Below are 22,269 nucleotides of genomic sequence, written 5' to 3'. Positions count from 1 at the left end.
CTTTCTGAACAAGAAAGAAATGAATCTGAAATTTAAATTGAATCTAAATCCATATATTTTGTTTACTCTTTCAGTGTCTTTTCTCCCATTGTACATCTATGGAAATGTTGCTGATTGGCTCAGGCTGTTTTTGATCCCTGAGTGATTCTTATATTTGTGTCATTAAATAAGAAAATAAAAATAAAAAACTAACTTTCACAACTGGCAAAAAATAAAATAATGAAATAAATTGTTTGACAGAAAAGATGTAATAGAAACAGGATTCTTCTGTGCTCTTAAGAGGTGCAGATAACATGAAAAGCAGGTTCTAGAGTTGGAAAAAGTAGGCAGTGAACTGCTGACAGAGTCAAAGGCATTTAACGAGTTAAACAGAAGTTCTAGTCAGAAAACAGGGTTGGGAGGTGGAAGGAGCTTTTCAAACATGTGCTGCTGACCACTCATAACTCAATATTACGTGTACTTATCCAGAAAACGTTAGAGTGCAGGAAGAAGCCCCATGACATTGGATACTTCACATGCCAACCATAGAAAACATGGAAGCATGGGATTCTAGCTAGCAAATGAAATTGCAGGGGGCTGAGCTTAAATAAATAGCAGATTACTCTAATTTCATTTGCTTTTGCTAACCTTATCTTTGTGTTCAACAGGGTCATCTCAAAGCCTCCCACCTTCCTGACCCCCCAAAGACTCATCCAAAGTCCCTGTTGATCTAGTAAGGGGCCCAAGAGCTATCTCCCACTTCTGGGCCGTCAGCTGCCAGTAATCAAAATGGTGCCGGTGACCCTTTGCCCTTACATTGTGACAGGGGCTACAAATAGTATACTATGCGTGTATAAGTCAAGCCAGCTTTTTTGTGCTTATTTTCTGGCACATATTTTTGACTTTATACACAAGTATATATGATAAAACTGACATTCAGAGTTAGGGCCTCATTTTCCATCTGATCGCACGCGATAAGGGATGTTTCGCACGCAAAAAGTCCCTTATCGCGTACGATACCAAAATGGGGGCGGAGTCGGCCCCGGAAGAGGAGGAATCAGGGTGTCACTGGGGCCGACTCCGCGAAGACGCTGCGGACGACGAAAAGGTAAGGCCCTTTTCGCGTCCGAGTTTGCGCTCAATAGCTACACCTTCTATGGTGGCGCTATTGGGTGAGAAACCGGCAGCTATCACACCGCAACAGTGCGATCGCTGCTGGCTAGCACAGGCCCGCCCCTCGCCCCTCACTCCCTAAAGTATCGCAGGCCTGCGATACTTTAGAAAATGAAGCCCTTAGTCACTTAACCAATGTGGCTAAATATGGTCGCACCATAGCGCTGACAAAAATTAGCCAGATATACTTACCTGGCTAACTTTAAGATAGCTGGGTATATTCAGCAGTGTGGCCGCACTGCTGAATATCCCAGTTAAACTAGCTGGATAGCTATATCCAGCTACCTTAACTAGCAATTCCACACCTGAATATCAACCTCAATATGCATTCCATGAAAAAACAAATTATATGGATCAAGAGACAATTGACAATAAAGCCATTTTTAGTAGATTTTGGTGCCTCAAATGATTTAACTGGAAAGAGTGAAGTACTCAATAACTTAACTGTAGTACAGGACAGATCTGTAACACTATAACACTCTAAAATAAATGGGCAAAAGTGGAAAATCAAAAGTATTCACTTGAAGGCAAGATTTCTAAATACATTTAGAGCCTGCATTAAAGGTAAACATTTAAGAAAAGCATTTATGACTATTTCCAAGGAACCAATCATAAACCAGGTGGAGTTAATATATGTGGATTTATGTGGACCCATGCCAGCATATTCTGTAGCTGCTGGTAGCCATCGATAATTTCGATATATATTTGTTATTATAGATGACTGCAGCCAAAAGTTGAATATATTTTTCCATAAGCACAAAGGTAAAGTACCATATATTTTTTATTGACTGTGTAGAAAACTAGAACTCCAAATAGGCAAGAAGCTGAAATAAGTCTAACAAAAATGGAAATGAGTTTATCACAGATACAATTAAGAATCTCATGAAGGAGTATGTAATTAATTATTGGAAGACAGTTCTACATTCACCATCCCAAAATGGAATTGCAGAATGTGCTAAATGAACATTATTAGAAGCAGTAAGAACAATGCTGATAAGATCTGGAATATCTGTCAAGATTTAGGCTGAAGAAGTAAGTAATTATGCTTATGTAAGAAACCATTGTAGCAAAAGTTACTGAAAGAAAACTCACCAGAAGAAATATGAACAGGCAGGAGATAATCTGTAGGATACTTCAAAATGTTTGGATGTCTCATATATGCCTGGATTTCCAAAAAATATTACAAGTTTTGTTTTGTTTTTTTGGCTCCCCACAAATAAAGATAGATAAAGCTTCTTTTAATTCTCAAAATGCAAATGAATGCCCAACCCTAGCAACAAGTGATATTTCTACAAGTTGTAAAGACTTTTCTAGATTCTAGGATTAAACTACATGATTTAAGAGATCCAATACTATTCTTAGGAATTGTCATAAAAACTAAGAGCTGATGTGCTATAAAACTGGATGATAGTACAACTCAACATCAGAAAACAAAATACTTATTTATAAAAAAATGAAGAGAAATGGGAAACATTTCAACTGAAGAACATCCCAGCAGAAGAGATGATTGCAGTTGCCTTCACCAAAACACTTCAGAAGAATAAAGCAATTCCCTATGCAAGGATTTGGACTCGTTAAAAAGATTATTAGAACAAATAACATTCATGCAACAAAATGTACTTCATATTCTTGTGCTGGACTGTATTGAGATATTTAGTTCTGAACTTATTTGAGCTTCTAGGTATCCCCTAAATCTCTGTAGGTATATTTTTTACTTGCTACCTATTTGTATGTGAGGAGGAGAGTTTCCAGCTGCTTACAATTCAATTTCACTTTGTTAATTTTTTTTTTATTTATTTATTAAGGCTTTTATATACCGACTTTCTTGATACAAATCAAATCAATTCGGTTTACAATGAACTAAGCAGAATATACAATTAACCAATCAACAAGAGATGCAGAGCATACAGTTACATTATAACAAGGAAGCCTTAACTTGGAGTAGGAAAATAGCTGTTTTTCTGCTGTTTTTCTGCTCTTACAAAGAGGAAGTATCCTTAGCTTGTTTGTTTTTTTTTTCTTTAGAAAGCATTCTCTTATCTAAACTATGGTAACTATAGTGTGCCACAGATCTTTGACATATACCTCCATAATTAGCTGGCTATATTCTGCTAAAAATACATTTCTAATAAAAAGGGAAAACATCAAAGCTTCCAGTTTCTTATGGCAGCTCAGGGTAGATTGTGTGGCAAGGGTTGTAACACACAGTTTACAAGATTTTTAGAATTTCTGAAACACATAAAAACTATTTTACTACTATGGGCCAGTTATGCTTTTTACCTGAGTGTTTTGCAAGCATGTTTTATGCAACTGCCTAGGTTTGCCTTATTTGGTTGTACATCAGTGCTGTTAGTTCAATTATTCTTATGCGTCATAGCATGAACATCTTATACTCACAAGGTTAATTTTTATTGTAACACATTAGGGATGTGCAGAGGAAAAATTTCCATTTGGTTTGTTCATTTGTTTCATAAGGCATCTAAATTTGTTTTATTAGTTTCAAATAATAAAAGAAATGTTTCATTAGTTTCAGGCTTTTTTATGGTACCTGAAGATTGGAGAGTGGCCAATATAACACTAATTTTGTACAAGGGTTCCAGGGGTGAACATGAAAACTACAGACCGGTGAGCTTGCCATCAATGATGGGCAAAATGCTTTAAATTATTATAAAGAACAAAATTACTGAATATTCATATAGTCATAATATAATATGACAAAGCCAATGTGGATTTAACCAAGGGATATCTAGCCTTACTAATCTGCTACATGTTTTGAAGGGTTATAGCTGGGCCACTTGATTTAGTGTTTCTGGATTTTTAGAAAGCATTTGACAAAGTACCTTATGAGAGACTCTTGAGAAAATTAATAAGTCATGGGATAGGAAGCAATATTTTATTATGGATTGAAATCTGGTTAAAAAATACAAAATAAAAGTAGGGTAAATGGTGAATTTTCTTAATGGAGAATGTTGAATATTAGAATTTCCAGAGATCTAAACTGAAAATACTGCTTTTTAACATGCTAATAAGTTACTGCCCTATCTCCAGTCTATCATTTATCTCAAAACTGATTGAATACTTTGTCATTTCTCAATTTACAGATTATTTAGAAGAGTCTGCTTTACTCCATCTTAATCAATATAGCTTCAGGAGGAATAGCAGTACAGAATTTTTTTTGCTATCTGCCTTAGATACTATGTGGCACGGTTTTGATGGTTGACAGCACTATCTCTTAATCTTATAAGCTATCTCTACCACCTTTGATACCGTTGACCATAGCATTTTGATTGGCCATCTTAAAGAACCTGGCCTCTCAGGAACAGTCCTTAAATGGTTTGAGTCATACCTTAATGAAAGATCATTGCAGATTTGTGTTGGTGAGAAAACATCTGAATGTCTCAGTACTGGATGTGAAATTCTTTTAAATATAAAGGAAGAGAGGAATCTTATCTGATGATGTTAAGGTGGCCAAACAGGTGGATAACTGGATTTACGCGTGTAACCTTTTTAAAATCCGGCCCTTAATGTGTACTTGGGGAAATCCATTGCATATCCTTGGGATAAATAGCATAGAATTTATCAACATTTTGGGATCCTGACAGGTGCTTATAACCTGGATTGGACATTGTTGGAAACAGGATACTAGGATTGATGGATCTATGGTCTGACCAATAAAGTCAAAGGGGGAAGAAACACAACCTATTTTGGATTTCCATATTGAGATTTTCTAATCCTTTCTAATGTGACTGATGGGTAGATATCATCAGAAGGTTGAAGGCATGCCAATAAATCAAAACTATGTCAATGTGGCAGAAAACATGGCAAGTAGGACCTGTAATTGTCAAACTGGTATCAGCAATGGCAGGAGTTCTCCAAGAGGAGCAAAAAATGAGTAAGAGTGGCAAGAACAACCCAGAGATCCATAAGAAGGCCCCCACAACAGTGACATGAACCCTAAAAGGCAGCACGTGAGACAAAGTGGCATCAAGTGTGGCATAAACATTCTAAGGCTCCATGAAGTAGAACAAAGTAGAAAAGGTGGCAGGAATAACCCTAAGCACCAATAAAAGGAAAAAGCAGAACAAGGAGTGTCATCAACATACCAAATCATCATGAGAGGTGCAAAGCAGTCTCCCACAGTGGCAAGAATACACCAAGATGCAGAGAATTGGGTATGACAGCAAGGCAGAATGTCAGCAAGACCCTCAAGGTGCAAAGTCTATATATGACAACAATGCTGAATAGAAGAAAGACTCTTAAGGTATAAGATAAGGGGTATAGCATTAAGGCAGAGTGTTATGGGAGATGTCTGTATTCCTATTGGAACACTTGTCACTTGTCAGATTTAGTACATGAGAATGATCTATCATCAATATTATTTTTATGACATAAGCTTTTATTACATTTCATAATTGAACTTGATCTTGCTGCTAGATGGAATTTTGGGGTTTCTTGTGAAATTTGCTATTTGATTGAAACCTTTGCCACAATCAGAATATGGCAATTGTCTGTCCTCAGTTTGGTTTTTCTGATGATTTGTGAGGTCTGCTTTATTAAGAAAGATTTTACCATATTCTGTATCTGAACACAGTCTGTTCCCTTTGTTGATTATTTGGTGTTGCATTAATTCTCTCTTCCTACTGAATTATTTATCACATTTAGAACATGTAAAATGAGTCTCCTTTATATCACTTCTGTTGTGACAGATTTCGGCCTTCTGAGTGAGGGTTTTTGTTGGTACCCCAGTATAACCAAGAAAGAAGAAGGGTGAGAGAACTAGGTTGGGATCAGAGAGATGTATAATAGAATATTAAGTATGGTATAGAAACAGAAGAGAGATGTGATGGGAAGAAAAACTTGTATTTTTTTCAATTTCTTTTTCTGGGTACAAAACATCCCAGTATAATCAACATACAAACAGGCTAGAAAAACTAGACTGGGATTGTAGAGATGTAGAACCAAATGAAGAACCAGAAAAGAGGTGGAGTGGAAGAAGAAACTTGCATTTATTTTATTTGTTCATATTTTTTTTTCTGGGGACAAAACACCTCATTATAACCAACAACCAAACAAACAGAGTAGTAGTACTAAGGTGAGATTCATACAGCCTACAAAATGGAGGTGTGAGGATGACTGAGTGAAATCCTATAGACTGAAGTAGAAAGCCTTTTTTAATTCAATTTCATCTTTTATTAACATAACCAGTACTTCAACACAACAATAGACTACCTACCTTTGCAGTGTACTCACAACTCAACTTCAGAGAGGGTCAGAAGCTCCTTCCTCCTGGAGATGTAGGGTCTCCTGATCCCAGCTGGGCTTACACTCTTATTCCCCTCTCAGCAGGGTTCCACCCACTGAGCTCTCTCTTTCTATAGGATTTAAGGAGGTTAAATGCCTGGCCCTGCACAGGTTAAAGAGAAGGAATAGAGTCACTCCATCACATACCTTCCCCCTTCAACTTGGATCTGGATCCCATCCAGGGAAGAACCACACAACCACACTTCTTTTCATCTGGCTTCCTGCCAGCTAGGTTTGGGGGTTGGGATTCAAGGGTTATACTCACTCCTACCTTAGAGTTACCCCAGACAGCACTATTACCACTACCCACTGTGCCCTTCATCCAGTATGCACCCCCAGTCCTTTAATTGAATCCATTTTTAGATCTTGGTTCCAATTCCACCATGTCAGAACTTTTTGGACATCATGTGGTGGTTTCTTTGATACCAACTGTGTGTGCTCTCCACTCCTTTCCAGTATTTTGTGCCTTCTCTGCACCAAAATAAATGCCACATTCTGGCCATTCCACATCAGCACTCATTGGCTCCTTGGTAGCACCTCTGGAGGGCTCCTTGGCAGCACTTCTTGCTGTCCTCTTGGCAGGGCCTCTCTCTGGCTCCTCTGCAGTGTCCCTCACTGGGCCTTCTTTGGTGCCTCTCATTTGTTCCTTTGCAGTGCTTCTGTCTGGCCAGCCTGCAGCATTTATCTCATGCCTCTTTGCCATGCCACTCTCTTGTTCCTCAACTGCTTTCCATAGGCTAATCGGTAATGTATCCAACATACCATATAGTATCACCCCTTTCTGGGCACTCTGGCCTCTTCCAGGCAAGGCTATGAAGCTCCACCAGGAGCTTTCTGGTATAGCAAACACAGTCATCACAGGATCATCCCCTTGGCACTCCTCCTTCTCAGTTGCCTTACTCTCTATGTGTTCTTGCCCCTCTGGGTCTGTTTTGACTTCAGTCCCATTGCTGCTCTCTGGATTGGAGTCCCATGAAGGGTTGAGCTGCAGTCTGGTGACTAACTCAGCTGCTGTGCTACCTCTGGGTTCTCCATGGTGCCTCTCTCAGGGTTCTCCACAACATCTTTCTGTGCATTTACTACAGTACCTCCTACAGGCCTCTCTGCAGTAGCTCTCCCTAGGCTATTGCCAGTGCTTCTCTCTGGCTCCAGGTCAGCCTTGGTCACGCTGTTCTTCTCTTCTTTATGTAGCCCCCTGCCTTTCTGTTCCTGGAGAGTACAATCCAAATCAGTTGACTCCCACTTCCAGGCAACACAAGTGCTTGTGTTGCACTTCCAGGCAACACAAGCTCTCTTGTAACCATCTTTTCCCTTCCATGAGATTCTGAATCAAAGCTTGTATACTTCATTCAGTCATGCTTCCACTTGTTGACTTTTCCATCAACTCTGGCACCAGCCTTGGACAATGAGGGCTCATGATATTCCCTATGATTGATAAGACATGTTCACTGTGCACAGTGGTTGATGGACAGGAAAGATAATGGTGAGCCAGACTTTGTGCTCCATTTGATAGTGTATCTGTGTCCATCTCCTCAATGGGCTTTGCAAGATAGAGTGTAACAGAAATTTTTGCTTGGGTCTCCTTTGTTGAGGTTCACTGAGGTTTTTTCTTACCAGCTGCTTTGGCTATGGACTGTAGCAGGAGAGATGGTTCTTTCTGCTTAACATGGTTTTGGCATATTGAGATGGGGGAGGAAGTGCTAGCTGTTAGGGGACTCTTCATATTTGCACTACTCTCTGAGCTGGGCACTCTTTCCTGTGCTACATCCCCACTGTGCTTCTGTCTCTGGTGGGTCTCTTTATGCACCTTCACTAGCAGCAACTCTGTCATGAATATGAGATATCAGAACTGGAGGGCGAGACTGCCTTTCACCCATGGATTACAAAGTTTAATAAGCATGTACTTATCATTTTCAGTGAGAGGCTTCAGCCTTTCTTGCACCTGCTACTGAAAGGAGTCCATAAAGCTTTAATACCGCTGCTTACATTCCCTCTTGCTCATGGAAGTACTCTAAATTATTCTCCAGCATATTTACTATAGGGGAGACCCCACCCAGGGTAGTACTTCAGGAGCTCAGAGCCTCCACAACATCCTTGAAGGGCTTTAGGATTTGTATCAGCTTCATTATCACTACCCAATCATAATGCCCCAGGGGCCAATCCACATCAATCTCTGTTTCCAGAGGCAAATCATGAAGGGATGTCTGCTGTTCCATTATCATCTGCAACATCATATAAGTAGAATTCCAGTGGGTGAGCAGCATCTTGATTCAGATGCTTATAAGGCAACCTTAATTCTTTCTGGTTCTAGTGGAGAAAGTGCCCTGCCTTTACACTTTGATGGAAATACTCTGCTATTTTCTGGCACCTCTCTATCAGCCCCAGGACATCCCTCACTGCCCATTCGAGCATGTGTTGAAAACTATAGATAGCCTGAAATCCCCCACTGCCTGTTGCCTTTACCATATTTGTATTACAGTCTGTCACAAAGAATCCCGCCTGAAGACTCTTGCCTCTCTGGTCCAGTTGCCAAACCTCCAGCATCTTTCTTATGGTTGTTAGAATATTGCATAAGTTATGGGGGCTATGCATCAAATGGGAGTGAGGCAAAACCAACCTTCACCCTAATGTTCACCCCTTCCTTAGCCATGTCCCACTAGTGTGCCATCAGGGAGAGGTAAGAGTGCATAGCGTTCGTGATGATGCAGATATTGCTGGTGAAATGCATTTTACTCCTCTCTGCCTTAGCTAGCTTTGTCTGCATGCAGCTTCAGTATTGGTTGTACAGGATGAGGATGACCTTCCTATTAAATGTAGTGCTGGAGGGCACATTGTAATTGGGTGCTATCACATGCAGCAGACATTTAATGCCCAGGTACTTCATTACCTACAGGAGCTGGTCATCAATGGTGATCATTTCCCCAAATGCTCTTCCTTTCTATTTTAGGTGCTGCATGCTTCTTTCCCTTGGGACAATGCTATGGAACAGCACTCCATTTCTTATATGGTAGGCTGACAATTTGGATGTATGGTTGTGGACTTCTGGCCTGCCACCTGACTGGTGTAAGTTGCCATGGAATCAGCTTGGGGAAAAAAACTTCCCCTTTTCCAATTCTTTCCTCTGGCTATTACTTGGAGTGGCAGAAGAGGTCCCCAATCTGGTACTGCCAACCTCCACTGCTGCCAATGCTAGTGGGTGCTGCTTCTCTAGCTAATGCTATATATCAGCTTTTGTGACTGATATTCTTCCTGTGGTGAATACACTGAGCAATATCAAGGTACTCTCTCACTTTAAAATGCCTCCAGATCTGGGATTTGCATGATCCCTTGGGGGCTGATGCTGGCTCTGGAGTTGAGATAGATTGTGGATCCTGTGGAATAATGCCAGGACATTTCTCATGCTCTCTACCAACACTGCCTGCTCTTGCTGGGAATTGCTCTAATCACCATCAATATCATCACCTATCTCCCCCATCACTTAACTGGAGGCTAAGAAGCTACCTAGTATTCCTCCCAAATTTTCTTCAGCTACTAGCGTTTCACATTCTGATTCAGGAAATCCTAGACAAGATTCTTCCTCAAAAACTGTAACCAGTGTAGAGAAGCGTGCAAGCGATTTTGGCTGTTGTATTTTTCCTGCCCCTATCCATGCCCCTGCCCTATTACTGCCGGTCTTGGATGACCTACCCACCTTTTCTCTCTGTTCTAAAACAAGAAGGAGAGGAACAGGTGGCAGTGGTACAGGTTCTCCACATTTCAATTTCTTCGTCCTTGAGCTGCCTTCCTCTTCTGCCATTCTGGACCTAGAAAAAAAAATCTCTCTTCAATTTTGGTGCAGGATTGCCTTTTTTTTTTATTGTTGCCCCTGCCAAAGCTGACATGCCTGCCAACATTCCCTCTTCTCCCTTCTTCTGAAATAATGGAATTTGTTGGCTACTGAGGGTTTGGATATTACAAATCTTAAGGTAACTATGCAGTCCTTGGCTTTCCGGAGGACAGAGCAGTCTGGACTCCGGCTACTCTTCTACAGAGTTTTATTGTTTACAAGGAAATTAAAAAAAACACGAGCCTGCTTACTTCAGCAGTGCTGAAAACAAAATTGCAGTTAGTTATAGATAATTGGTTTTATCATAGCTCTTGCTTTCTTCTACTCTTTTCTGGGTCCCACTATCCTCCCTTAGTCCTCTCCCCAGGGGAAATGCCATCCCGCCAAGATTCCCTTGTGAGCCATCTTAAGATAAACCAGGATAAATGACTGATCTTGGACTTTTAAGGAGGGTCTAACATACGTTCCTTTTCACACTCACTGTATGGAGAGCAGTCTGTCTCACACATACCATGTATGTGTGCTGTACTGTATGGACTGGTGTAGACTGTCTCCACACACAAAAAAAAACCGTGAAACACTAAAAGACAAAGTCTGACAACCTGGTGAAATTTTTCTCTTTAGTCTCTGATTGTCTAGTACACTGCTCATCTCACTTGTGCCCAGGCAGACAGAGAAAAAAAAAATCACTAGCACTGGTGCAACTGTAATCTGCACACTGTCTAGTGTTTCCTACCCTGACCGCCTCCCAATGAAGAGAAAAATCAAAATAAGCAATAGTGTATTGCCTCTTGGTCTGGCACAGTGAGTGTGTGAGACCTCTGCAGCAAAGAGCAGAAGGAACCCTTTTCCAGTGCCAAATCCCAAAGTAACACCTCCTTCGCTACAAAAGGCTAGAGAGGAAATATAGAGCTTCTTGGACATGCTCAGACTTAACAGTGGGAGACTGACACTGAGAGCATTACTTGATGTAGGTAGGGGTGGGGGGCAGAGTCTGTATTTCACTTAATAAAGAATCTATACCATCCTGCAGAACATGTTTGTTGCTTCCCAATAAGGAATACATAATGTTTTACTTTGGTTCTTTAGTGTTTTGTCATTTTTATCTACTCAGTTTTACATGTTCATTTTCTCAGCCAAATATTTTTCTGCTAATGAACAATGTCTTTGTTCTTACAAAAACACATTTTCACTTATCACTGAATGTAGCAATGTTTTACTGATATGTTTGCCCATAGCTCTTTCTTGTACTTGTGCAGCACAGATGAACACATACAGAAATGATCTCCGAACCATTGCTCAGGCCTAGGTAAACTTATGCTAGAAGGCATTGCTGCTACTATGAGGAATATTGATAATTATGTTTTCTGAATAATCACAAGGAAGTTGATGTAAATGAACATATGTTACACCAATTGTTTAAATTATCACAATACCAAACTGCACAAATTACACCTGCTGTTTGTTGCACACACATTTTTCTTGAAAAATTATATGCAAACTGGTGAATTTTATTAAGTTTGTACATATATACAAAAATCTCTCCAACTTTGCCCCTAGGAATGTCATCACTCAATTTGGGTAAACTTACATATCAACATGGAAAAAAATTCATAATGTGGTTAAGCCCTTGTTAGCATTCAGGCAAAAATGTAAATATCATTATTCCCTGATGTACAAATGGATTTAGAGATTATTGTTATGGTGGATGTGGTGATTTGAGATGAATTAGTGTTTTTAGGGTATGTTAGTGTCTGTTTACTATCTCTTTAAAGAATATAAATGATTTGACAGTGGATTGTCAGTGGCTGGGGTTCAAAAAGGGGGACTTGTAGAAATATTATGATGTGGGATAGGAGGGTTTCATATTGATTTTATTTTTTGTTTTTTTAATTCATATTAGTATATGGTTTGACACTACTCCAAGCAGGCTGATGTCTGGTGGAGTGGTATATAAATAATAAATACAATGAAATATTGAGCAGGCAATATTATTAAAGGCTGAGACCACAAATAAAACAGAATTTCCTTTTGAAAATAACCCTCATGTATACACCAAATCTGGTTTCCATTAATTTTGCAAAATGAAAAATATAACACTGCTAATATGATGTCCTACACCAGGTACTTGTTATGCGTCCCGTTTGCTCCCGTCCTGCATACGGCATGTCCCGGGTCGGCCTTTCTAGCGCCAGCTGCCAGTACTTCCAGGCCCCGACGTCCCGTGGCGGCAGTCGCCGGGCCTTCTACTGTGATCCAGGCCTCACGCCAGAGCTCGGCGTCTTTGGCGCTGCTGGCCACACCCCTATACGCATGCGTGCAGACCGCCCGGGCTCTTGTAGGGCCAAGGGCGGGTCTTAGCTCCGCGGCATGCCCTGATTGATTACTCGTTATAAGGAAGTCCCTGCCTGCACTTCCTTGCCTTGACAATCAGGTCGGTTGCTAGAATGTCTCCGCACTTGTACCTGTTCCTGTCTTGTTCCAAGTCTCGTTCCAGGATCCTTCTTTTCCAGTTCTGTTCCAGCCTTGTTCCTGCTTCCTAGTTCCAGTGTCCTCCTGTTCCTGTTCGTCTGTTCATCTCCCCAGGTAGTACCTCCGGACTGACTCTCTGGTACTGACCTTGGTTTGCTACTTGACCTGTCTGCCTGCCTGCCTGCCTTCTGACTCCAGTCCGTTCCTCGACCTGTCTGTCTGCTGCCTGCCTCCTGATTCCAGCCTGTTAATCGACTTGTCTGCCTGCTGCCTGCTGCCTGCCTCTTGACCTCAGCCTGCATGTGACCTCGTCTGACCTCCATTACCTGACCTCAGCTTTGTTGACCACTCCTTGGACTGACTCCTGGACACTGACCTCTGCCTGCTTGACCACTCTTCCAGATTCTGGCTTTGTTCCTAGCCTTGTCATCTCCTACACTGTTCTGGTCTTCCTTGCTCCATCTGACCTTCAGTCTCGAACCTGACCATACTTTCCTCCTGTCTGTGGGCATGCCGGACTTTCACTTTCTGCGAGACCCACCTAAATCCAAGCAGCCCGTGTCCCTATGGGCTCCTCCCGGGGTGACCTCGGTCTTCCAGTGGTGAAGCTCTCTCTAGCCTCTGTCTCCTTCCGTGCTCTGCCCCCTGGGGGCAGTTGCTTTCTGGATCCTACCAGGAGGTGTATCTCCACTGCCACAGGACAAGGGTCCACCCCCAAGCGCAACAGTACTGATTCATCTGAGATATAATTTGCAGCAGAAAAAGTAATATTGATCATTCAGATTCAATACTTGTAAGCTATCTTTCAAAACTCTAAGGGGTGTATTTTTAAAGTTTTACATGCATAAATGTTAGCATATACACATGTAAGTAGCTTCTACTCTCGTATTCTGAGGTGAATTTTAAAAGCCCGATGCGCACATCAATCAGGGGGTGCAAAAATAAGTCGGGCTCAGATGTGTAGACTTTATTTTTAAAAGCGCCCAGATCTGCGCATAAATGCTGCAGCAGGCACATCTCCAATGTTTTCAAAAAGGGATAGGGAATGGATATGTATGGGTGGAGCATGGGCATTTTGGAATATAAACCTGAGATGTGTGCATAAATACTTACACAACCCAGCGCGTGCCGAGGTCCCCTGCTGCTTAACTTTATTTCTGCTATGGCTGCCGTGTAAGTTTAAAAGAAAAGAAAACTAGGCAGATCTGAGGGGTTTAAAGGGTTGGAGCTAACTGGGGGGACTAAGGGTTATCGGGGGGGGGGGGGTGTTGGAGAGCCTATCTTTTAACTGGGTGTCCTGGGGATGAACTGGTAAAACTGGAAATGGCATCAGTGCGTGCCCCCTTTTAGATTCCCCCGATTTACACAGTCGAAGTACGGTTTGGCATACATGTGCATGTGTAGGAATCTATGTTATAAAATGGCTGCGTCCCTTGAGTGACATGGGCCTACATATGTGCGCAAAATATGCACATGCGCCGGTTTGAAAGTTACTATCCCTGTATTTTATAAAAGCCACAAAGCAGGTGGTGTATACAGCACACACATAAATTGAAATAGAACAAAGAAGAAATGTGTGGCAGACAATTTACTGCATTGAATGTACATTTCTAAAACAATGGTACACACAAGGCACCTGACACAGCCATGTTTTGCTTCAGGGGCTACGTCAGGGGGACCATAACTTCTAAGAGTCTGTAAGTTAAGGGCAGTTCAATACGAAGGAACGTAGGCAGATTGTATGCAGTTGGAAGATCTATTTAGGCTTGCGAGCCAGTAACTCTGAGAAAGATCACAAATGATGCACAGGAACTATCGTGGGAATTGCTTACTCAGATTAAGCCGCAGGATGGGCGAACCCACCCGCGAAAACTAGATAAGTGAAAGTTGTACACTTAGAGACTTCAACTGGGTTCTCTGTCACAGAAAAGAAATATACTTCAATTTAAAGACTTAGCCGCTGAAGCTCTTTTTGCAGAAAAATTATTTGACGGTCTAAACAGTAAACAGGGAATTGCTACACTAGATGGTGGCATGAGACGCTGTTCGTAAAGCTGCTCTCCTGGCTGTTTGTTACCTGATTCAAAATGCCTGCAAAAAGGAAAGGTAAATTGAAGGTATATCCTCCCGAACCCGCCTTACCTTTGGTTCAGAAGAAGATAACAGCTTTTGCCACCTCATTGTCGGAGAGAACGGGGGAGCAAATCCCCGCTGTAGAGTTCGAAGGGGGAGAACATAAGAACATAAGAACATGCCATACTGGGTCAGACCAAGAGTCCATCAAGCCCAGCATCCTGTTTCCAACAGTGACCAATCCAGGCCATAAGTACCTGGCAAGTACCCAAAAACGAAGTCTATTTCATGTTACCATTGCTAGTAGAGATATGAATTGGAACCGGAATCGGTTCAGATTCTGGTTCCGATTCACATCGTGTTTTTTTTTTCGTCCGGCCCGATCGCGGTTTTGTTTATCGGCTGCACCCGAGCCGATAAACAAAAAACCCAACCGACCCTTTAAAACTAATCCCTTAGCTTCCCCCCACCCTCCTGACCCCCCAAAAAACATTTTACAGATACCTGGTGGTCCAGTGGGGGTCCCGGGAGTGATCTCCTGCTCTCGGGCCGTCGGCTGCCACTAATAAAAATGGCGCCAATCGCCTTTGCCCTTACCATGTGACAGGGTATCCGTGCCATTGGCCAGCCCCTGTCACATGGAGGGAGCACTGGATGGCCGGCGCCATCTTTAAAAATGGCGCGTGCCATCCAGGGCTCCTACCATGTGACAGGGGCCGGCCAATGGCACGGATACCCTGTCACATGGTAAGGGCAAAGGGCCATCGGCGCCATTTTGATTAGTGGCAGCTGACGGCCCAGGAGCGGGAGATTGCTCCCAGGACCCCCACTGGACCACCAGGTACCTGTAAAAAGTTTATTGGGGGGGCGGGAGGGTGGAGGAAGCTAAGGGATTAGTTTTAAAGGGTCGGGGTAGGTTTAGGGGTTATTTTTGTGTGCCGTTTTTCCCACCCTCCCCCAAAATAATAAGAGAACCCCCACGAACAATATCATGAGGTTTTCCTATCATTTTGGGGGAGCCCCCGATTTCTGACAATTTTGAAAATATCAACGATATTTTCAATCGTCCGAAGCCCGATTCACATCCCTAATTGCTAGTAATAGCAGTGGCTATTTTCTAAGTCAATTTAATTTATAGCAGGTAATGGACTTCTCCAAGAACTTATCCAATCCTTTTTTAAACACAGCTATACTAACTGAACTAACCACGCCCTCTGGCAACAAATTCCAGAGTTTAATTGTGCGTTGAGTGAAGAAGAACTTTCTCGGATTAGTTTTAAATGTGCCACATGCTAACCTCATGGAGTGCCCCCTAGTCTTTCTACTATCTGAAAGACTAAATAACCGATTCACATCTACCCATTCTAGACCTCTCATGATTTTAAACTCCTCTACCAGGGGAAACCACGCTTAGCCCACCCGGATTTTCTACCTCCGCTGGCCCTGGCAACATGGGCCAACCTCCACGACCCGGCGCAGTTCGATGACATCATTGTCCCAATGGGAGGGGGGCGCCAGGGTGGAGAATCTTCGCCGGTAATGCAGTTCTCCTCAAGCCCGTTGGAGACAACAGAGGAGCAGATAATGGAAGGAAATATCCCAGCTATATCCCCATTAGAGTCCGCTGAGAAGGAGCGCAAGATCATGGAGCTACAGAGATCGAAGGCTACAGGTCTAGCAATAGTTCGAGTAAGGGGTAAGTTGCAATTGCCCCCGAAACCGACCGTCGTTATGCTAGACAAATGCAGTTTTTTTTAAAATTTGTAAATTATTGTAAATAAAAGTTCAGGAGCTGCTTTTCTTATAATTCAACTGCCACCTAACATGATATCATTTATTTATTTATTTTACTTACAGATATTTGTATACTGTTTTTCCAAACATGATCAGGGTGGTTTACAATATTCAAACATATATAAAATCAAAACAATAAAACACAACAGACTTACAAAGTCTTATAGACAAATCTACTGGTCATATTCTTTTCTTATTCATATCATGTGACATCATTGACTATTCTAAAAAACAAGTTTCAAGCTTTGCTTCAGGGGCTTCTCCTGCATAGTTATATCACAATTTGTCTCATTAATTTATCTAGAAAAACACACACAAAAGAGGGATATTTTAATACGGCTAGTTTTTGTCCTCCTATGTTGTCACTATCTGTTCTTGACTCCTCAGTAGTTATTATCATTAACTGGACTTGCACTCATTCATATTCACAATTAACTTTCAGGTTTTCTTTCTTCCTGATGTAAAGTCAAACAATATCTGTGTCCTGAATTATATTTTCTATGTTTCAGTAATTCAGACTGGAAGAATGTCTTAATTATTATTCTAAAAGTAATATTAGAATATCTTAGGCAGTATTATTCAGTAGCTGCTATTATATACAGATATGGACCAGCACTTTAGCTTTTGTGTTTCAAATGGTAACCTGAGAACTGCACACAGCTTTAGTTATAGTTTCGCTGTTATGATGTCAGTCATACATCAAGTACTTCAGTGGATCCCAAACTTGTCCTGGAAGACTCCCAGCCAGTCAGGTTTTCAGGATACTCACAATGAATTTGTATGAGATAAATTTGCATGCACTGTATGATGATTTTCTCACTTATTTAACCCTTTATTTCTTCATTTACAGTGACATACAACTGGTTTTCTCTTCAATTTCAAACTAAATAAAAGCTTAATCAAGTATTATTAAGCTCTGCCCTGATGTTGACCCTTATGAATTAGATGTATTTTGCCCATTTTGAACACTTTTCAACACTTTTCAGGGTCGCTGGAGGTAATTTTGTTTTTACCCATCAAAACTCATTTAAAAATCAGTCTGAGGCCACGATACAGGTTTGTGATGCCCTCTTTCGCCCCTTCCACATAATCCTTAAGCTTATTTGCTTGATTTTATCAAGCTTTATGTTGTTTCTGGACTCTTTAGTGTTAGGATCGTCAATGTGCCATCAGAGCTTTAAAAACATTATGAGGGCTTCCTTTGTCTCTCCCCACCCATAATTTGGCAGTTTTAGAATATTTATTTAATGCGTTTTTGTTTTATTTAACTTTTAATATTAGGCGTGATCCATCTCGTAAAACCAGATTTAAAAGCCCTAGGTGCGCCGAAGTTGGGAGACATGTGTGAGATGGGCCCGGAGCGCACCACATGCATATCTCCCGTTATGCACACACAAATAATTTTTTACAAAAGGGGCAGGGCATGGACGAGCCAGAACTGCACGATGAAGACAGTGTGTAAGTGTTTACGTGCACAAGCATGCGTTGGGCGTCCCCTATCACATAGCTTTACTTCTGCTGTAGATGACGTGTAAGTTGTAAAACAAAGAAAAATCAGGTGGTCAGCAGGATTTTAAGACTTGGGCCTAATAGATGAAAAGGGAAGCTAGTTAGATGTGGGGGTTAGGAAGTCCTCTCCTTTACTGGGACAAAACTGGAATAGAGGTAATTGTGTTGGCACACATATCTAGTAAAATCCCCGCCCCCCCCCCCCCCCACCACTTACACGAACAAGGTGACATTTACACGCACAGCACGTGTTAATATGAACTCATGCATATGTTTCAAAATCACCACGTCCATGTGCGTGTGCCGGAAAACACGTGCACATGTGCACCCACACACAGCTCTTAAAATCTACCTCTCTGGGATCAAGGGCCTGGTTTTGCTGAGGCCCCCGGACATGGCATTGATTTCCTTTTGCAGCAACAGTGTTTCCAGGGCTGCTGCTGTTGAACTAAATGGACCCATAGCAGATCTATTTCTCCCATGATCAAGGGACATTGCAGCCCTCCTGCTCTCTCACTGCGGAAGAGAGCACATTCTCCATGGCTGCATCCCAGGCTCCCAGCAACACCCTGCCTCCGCCAGCACAATGCTGCAAGAAGGAAAACACTGTTGTCACATCTCTTGGATAGCACAATTCCCACACACAGTCAAAGGCACCAGAAAAAAAAACCCAAGGTAACCAAATTAAAAAAAAATAATAATGATCCTATTTTTTTTTTCTCTGGCTTACCCTATATTTTAAAGAAATGTGCCTGCGAAAATGCATTGACTTTAAAAAAGTAAAAGCTAACTGAATGCTTTATATATATAGAGAGAGTGATTATGCATTCAGGTGTGGGACTTGTTTATATAGAATATTACTGCTTGCCATGTATTTTTTTTAACATTAATGCACAGAAGATAGAAGGTATGTTTCCCTTCATAGTTTGTTGATTTTGCAGCACCCTACAACAGTTTGTGAAATATATATGTATTTTAAAGAAAGTAAACTAAAAAATAAACATGAGACAATAGGACTGGCATACATTGGCAGACTCTAAGGATTAACTATTGATGCCATAAATGTCAGGAGGCAGAGGAATAATTCAGTTCAGGAATTTCATTAATTGTTAGCATATTAATTAGATGACTTATGTAATTACCATTTAAATAAGCTCCTGAAAAAGAAAAACAAATGAAAAACATTAAAACAATCAAAGCCAGAGATTAAATTCTTAAAAACAAAATTAAGATCTTGCTGTGCTATTTTTTTTAAATAAATGTGAAAGCTAAACATGGAACATTTAGAATAATACTCAGAAGACAAAGAGGAAGTATAGGTGTCTTGGTTTTTTAAGGAAAATGGGTTTATTTTGTAATGCTTTTGTTGCTTTTTCACATTCATATTGATAAATAGAATGACATTTAATTATTCAGATGTCCAGGGAAGATTGCCATTATTAGTATAGACAAAGAAGAAATCTATGCAACAGCAAAGAAAAGCATATGGGAGAATTGTAGGTAAAATAAACTGAGGTATATGTGTGCGTGTTTGTGTGTGTGTGGGGGGGGGGGGGGGGTATCCCCAGTTTTTGGACAAGTTGTGGAAACCTTTATGAAATAGTAAAAGTCCCTAAATGGAAAGAATACAAAGCTAATTTACACACAGCAGTAGGGTAGCTGTTTCAAGCTCCTAAACTGTGATGGTAAGCTCATCCAAAAGGTAATGGATGCAAGCCTTTGGTACAGTCTCAGATTTAATCAGGGGGAGTTTGCAAGTTTATAACATGGACAGTAAGCCGACAACTACTTCTCAATAAAGGATAAAAGGAGGAGGAATGATATTTTGTAGGTGCTCAATCTTAAAGGACTGGCAGCTAGGAAATATTCTTAGTGCAGTGGATAGGGGCAAGAATGATTGAAGAGATGGTCATGATTAAAACAATGTAGGTGGGCAAGATTTTTGACTGACACTTGGGAGATGTCCTTAGCTAGAGTAGTAGGCAAGGACTACTTAACAGATTGAGTGTTCCAAATAGTTTTTAATCTGCTAAAAAAGTGCTGTATTAATATTTAAAGCCATTGAATTACTGAAGAAATCTGTAACTTATTTGTATTCTAATGACAACATGGTGCCACCAGAAAAAACACATTCAAAATATTATTATATGGTTGATGAAAATCAAGCGTTGTGATTTGACATATAGCTTTAGTTGTACATAGAAGGAAGTGTAGCCTGGTTAGAGCACTTGAGAAATCCTAGGTCATAAGTTTGAGACTCTGTTGGATTTTGTGCAAGTCGTATGGAAGGCAATTTTCAAAGTAATTTCCAAGAGTAAAATAGCATTTTACCCATGGAATGGGCTCTTTGAAAAATACCTGCCTTATATACAGGAAAAACATGGGCACAGTTTCATAATCCATGCACTTTTTATGTATTGAGGTAGAGGTGTTCCAGGGTAAGGTTCTGGGTGAAAACTTTAGCTTGGGATTTTCAGAACTATGAAAATAGATTTGTGTAGAAAAAGTAAATGTAAATCTTTGTGGGTATGTTTTCATTGGTCAATTTTCACAGTAAAATTTTCCACATACATTTAGGGCCACATTTTCAAAGGAGTTTACTGCATGCATGATTTGCGAATGCAAATTTGTCAGGGGGCGGAACATATGCAAAGCTATTGTGTGCGGCAAAACAGCTACAACCCTGAGATTTGTGTTACGGGGCTATTGCGGTGAGAGAGAGAGAGAGAGAGAGAGAGAGAGAGAGAGAGAGAGAGAGAGAGAGAGAGAACCTTACTATAGTGCCTATGCCCTAGAAAGGTATTTTAACCCCTATGGGAGGGCCACCTACTAACTCGGGGTGGGGATTAGGTATGAGCGTCAGGGGTTGGGGGCCACTTTCGCATTCCACATGAGACCTACGGACAGAACAGTGCTCTCTAGTGCAGATTTGCTGGTCGTCGGAGTGAGGACGCTCACTCCAAGAAGTGGTTTGGGCAACATTCTCTCCACCTAGCTTGTTGTTGCCCAGGTAGAGTGTCCATCAAGCTAGGTGGAGAGAACGTTGCCCAAACCACTTCTTGGAGTGAGTGTCCTCACTCCGACGGCCAGCAAATCTGCACTAGAGAGCACTGTTCTGTCCGTAGGTCTCATGTGGAATGCGAAAGTAGCCCCCAACCCCCGACGCTCATACCTAATCCCCACCCCGAGTTAGTAGGTGGCCCTCCCATAGGGGTTAAAATACCTGTCTAGGGCATAGGCACTATAGTAAGGTTCTCTCTCTCTCTCTCTCTCTCTCTCTCTCTCTCTCTCTCTCTCTCTCTCTCTCTCTCTCTCTCTCTCTCTCTCTCTCTCTCTCCCCCTCCCCCTCCCCCCCCCCCCAGCAGGCTATCGTGGCCGTGATGAAAAACTGGCAAATATTGTGCACTGCAATGAAACACCCAAAGAATCATCGCACACTGGGAAAACATTTTGAATTGCGATACTGTTTTCGCAAATGGTGAAAACATCGCATGCGGCGATGTTTCCCCACTGCATGAAAGAAGCCTCATTTGCATTGGTAACGCCCCCTACTGCGTTACCAATGCAATATTGGAAAATGAGGCCCTTAGTTTGAAAATTGGCAGAAAGACCATGGCTAATTTGCAATTCTGTGAAAATTGTTCTCTTTGGTGTGGATTTTAAGAGCCCTGCTCGCCTAAATCCACCCAAATCCGGGCAGATTTAGGCGAGCAGGGCCCTGTGCGCCGGTAAGCCTATTTTACATAGGCCTACCGGCGCGCGCAGAGCCCCGGGACTCGCGTAAGTCCCGGGGTTCTCCAAGGGGGGCGTGTCGGGGGCGGTCCCGGTCATCGCGGCGTTTTCGAGGCGTGTCGGCAGCGTTTTGGGGGCGGGTATGGGGGCGTGGCTATGGCCCGGGGCGGTCTGGGGGCATGGCCGTGCCCTCCGTACCCACCCCCAGGTCGCGGCCCGGCGCGCAAGAGGCCCGCTGGCACGCGGGGATTTACGCCTCCCTCCGGGAGGCGTAAATCCCCCAACAAAGGTAAGGGGTGGTATAGACAGGGCCGGGCAGGTGGGTTAGGTAGAGGAAGGGAGGGGAAGGTGAGGGGAGGGTGTTAGAGGATTCCCTCCGAGGCCGCTCCGATTTCGGAGCGGCCTCGGAG

Source organism: Rhinatrema bivittatum, chromosome 3 (assembly GCF_901001135.1).
Source record: "Rhinatrema bivittatum chromosome 3, aRhiBiv1.1, whole genome shotgun sequence".
NCBI classification, from domain to species: domain Eukaryota; kingdom Metazoa; phylum Chordata; class Amphibia; order Gymnophiona; family Rhinatrematidae; genus Rhinatrema; species Rhinatrema bivittatum.
The sequence above is the reverse complement of the archived record's forward strand: the minus strand, read 5'-3'. Positions refer to the sequence as shown.